A 3,803-nucleotide genomic window follows, 5' to 3' on the forward strand; every position below is an offset into this window, starting at 1 on the left:
CACGAAAGAAAATTAAGATAAATCTAATCGTAGCATTAAACATCTGGATCCAACTTTTTTTATTTGGTTGTGCCAACTTTTTTTTTCATTTTTCTCTTTTACGTGATTCGTTTTTCTTGTTAGTTTTTTCTTCCATTTTCTTTGTTTCTATGTTTGGTTTTCACTTTTTCGTTGGCTTTTCAGTCCTTTTTTTGTTTATATTTCTTTTTTGACACAAGTCTAATTTTTGCATGCTCATTGTACAGTTTTTGTATAGTTTGAAAAAAAAACACATTTAACATTTTTTAATTATATGATTATCATTTTTAAATATATGTTTGATATTATACACATTTGTACATTTTTTCAGGGAATATAAAATATTTTCATATATATTTGGCGTTGCCAAATACATATTTGAACACTTTTTTTCAATATTTGGTAATATTTTACAAATACACGTCAAAACATGTTTTTAATGATACAATATGCTTAAAATTATGCAAACATTTCTTGAAGCTATAAAATGTTTTCTTAAATATCACAAACGTGTTTTTGAAATGCATTTACTTTTGTTTAAATTTAACATGCATTGTTTATCGTAAAAACATTTTTCTTATTATACAAACATTTATTTGACTTTGTATAATTATTTCTAAAATGTTATATACATTGTTTTGAAACATGTGAACATTTGTGAAATGGGAAATGATTTTATGGAATGGTAGAAACATTTTCTAAAAGTTGAGCGAGCATTTTTTTTACAGTCATTACTTAAATATGCTATGAATACATTGCAATATTCACTAATATTTTTTGGTCATATATTTATCCAGTGTTGTTTAAATATAAGGGAAAAAATATGTGTGACATCAGTGTAGTGTCAGTGTGATGAAAGTACATGGTTACTAGGCCAGCACACTACAAGCTCCTATAGTGTAGCTTGCCTTCCGTCTCGCTAAAGGCGTGATATTGCTCAAAAATTAGAAAATTATAATTTCCACCCGACCCAAGTCTCCCATAGAGGGTCATTAGATTGTCCTCGGTCCAAAATATTGAAGGTCCAGACCAATGTTGGCTCCTGTCTCTCATCTTCTTCCTCCTACAAAAGAAGAACCACCGCACAAGGAGCCAGAACAGGCGGACGAGAGGATTGTCGCCGCCGCCGCCGCCACATCCGCCGCAGACCAATAGTATGATCCACTCTCTCCTCCTCGCATCTTGGCCCCACTCGTCTGTGATTCCCGAGGCGATTATATCTTGACTAGCTAGTGTACTTTGCTCGGGCGGAAGTGAATCTAGGTTGGTAGCTTGGTGGTATGTGGTATGCGGTGGCTAGTGAACTTGACAGGACTGAGTGTTAAAATGAGCGGTCATAGCTGGCTCGTCACTTGATTTGTTTTTTTCACTACGCAAATTAACCTGAGCCTTATAGAGTTCTAATCCATGAGAGGATCCTTCAGGGATAAGTGACAACCTTCGTGAGTTGCTTACGTTTTCAAGGTCTCAGATTCAAACTCTTGACCACTTGGTTTAGTACCGACCACTGTATCCTAAAGCTCAATTGTTGTGCCTAGTTACTTTTTTCTCTTCTAGTTGTGCGTCTTCCTTGTCTGGTTTTCTTCTCTTTTTTCCATTTTGTTTGGCTGTTTTTTTCTTTGGATTTTTCATATTTTTAATTTCTATAGTTTATTTTTATTTTCTTATATTCGTGATCACTTTTTAAAAGACATGGACATTTTTAAAAATTCGCTATTTTCTAAAAATATCCATGAACTCTTTTCCAAATGCATGACTGTTTTCCTATTCAACATAAAAAAATTCAAAATCATGATTTTTTTTTCCAAATTGATGAACTTTTTTCGGCCTTGTGAACTTTTTTCAATCCATTAACTTTTTTTTCTAAATTCCTGATATTTTCAATATCAAGAATTTTTTTAAATTCACAAAATTTTCTTTAATCTATTAATATTTTTTGGCATTTTTAAAACCTACAACAATGTCAAGAGAGGGTGAGGTAGACCGAATTTGATAAGGGAGGAGTCCGTTAAGAGAGACATGAAGGATTGGAGTATCACCAAAGAACTAGCTATGGACAGGGATGTGTGGAAGCTTGCTATCCATGTGTCAGAGCCATGAGTTGGTCGCGAGCAAGGTTTTGGATCCCAAGGGGACATTTTTTCTCGAGGGGCACCGGAATTTGCGGTTACCATGGTAACCGCGAAATACTGGAAAAAATTCGGACGAAATTTGAAATTAAATTTCGAATTCAAATTTTTTGAAATCGATGTAGATAGTACTTTAACTTTTCGACCCCTGGCCACTCCAACAAACTAATCTCTTTTTTTTACTTGTGCATATCAAAAAGAAATTAAAAAGCATGTGTCAAGATTCGAACCCGCGACGCGCTATTGAGGAAAGGCTGGCGTTGCCACTAGGCCACGACCACTAACATTGAAATAGAAGTGATGGCCTGTATTTAACTATACCCTGAGCGTTTGAATTCAAAATTTTCAAAACTTTCGAGATTTTTTGCCCGGCATGAGTGTTTCTCGACGGGGAGCGATAAACGTGGTAACCGGGCGAGATAGCGAAATTTCGTTCGGTTACCAAAACAGTGGTCGCGAGATATTATGGGTTTCACCTCTAGCCTACCCCAACTTGTTTGGGACTAAAGATTTTGTTGTTGTTGTTGTTAGAAACCTGCAACTGGTTTCCAGTTAATAAAACAACATCATAAGAGAAAACCATGAAAATACAGAGGGCAAACGAAAAAACCGAAAGGAGGGAGGTACTTGGGCATGACCCACTAAGGCGGGGTGTGAGCACCAACTTTTCTTTCGAGCGCTTAAGGCGCCAAGGAGGAGGTAGTCTGGCACTCCTTCGGCTCCACCAACCAGCTTGTCGCTCGACATGCTCTTGAGGCCAGCTCCATTGTGGGATGGTGAGAGAAAGTGTTTTCTCACCATAGGAAGGAGGAAGCTTTCTAGATTTGCACCAGATTGGTTTACATTGTCTGGAATCTTTGGAATGAGAGAAATCGTCATCTCTTTTAACATGGGAGCCTGCCTGTTCAACAGTTTGTAACATTATCTCTGATGAAATCTGCCTCCTTAAGAAGGTATGGGAGTAGTGCATGTAGTTACTTTTGGCTGAGCTGAGACCTTCTCAACCTCAAGCCTACCTTTTCCTTTCCTCTTTGATTTCTTTGGATTTTTAGCCTTGTCAGTATTTCCCCTTCCTATAATGAAAAGGCAGAGCACCTGCCATTCCCACTAAAAAAAGGAGTCAAAAGAAAACATTGTATCTTAAGATAAATGCACTTCTCCAACGCTTTTTGATGATGAAGTGAGCAAGATCTCCTTTTCTCAACGTATTGTACATCTTGATGGAAGAAAATTTCTTGGAATTCCAAGAATAAAACCATTTATCAGAACTATATGTCAACTGTATCTGCTAAATGTGCCTGAAGCCGCTGATAAGCCTGACTAAAGACATTTCTAAGAACTGATTTTCTGTGCTAGCAGAGCTGAGGAATCGCAATCGCTAGACTGAAATTTTGTCATGATGGAAATTGAATGCAGCTCTGCAAATTGTTTCGTTTTCATATTGCAAGACTTAGCCAACATATAGCCACGCGATTACACGAGTGCCACAATTGGCTCTTTTGGATTGTAGTATTTTCATACGGAGGACCAAAGGCGGGATTTCGTTTACAGTCCCCCCTCCCCCCGCGCGCGCTGCCCCGCTCGGGCGACTCGGGGGACGAACCCTAGTCGCGCCGCTGGGCGTCCCTCCCTGCCTCCTCGCCGCCGCTTGAGGCA

Source organism: Triticum dicoccoides, chromosome 7A (genome assembly GCF_002162155.2).
Source record: "Triticum dicoccoides isolate Atlit2015 ecotype Zavitan chromosome 7A, WEW_v2.0, whole genome shotgun sequence".
Taxonomy (NCBI): Eukaryota; Viridiplantae; Streptophyta; class Magnoliopsida; order Poales; family Poaceae; genus Triticum; species Triticum dicoccoides.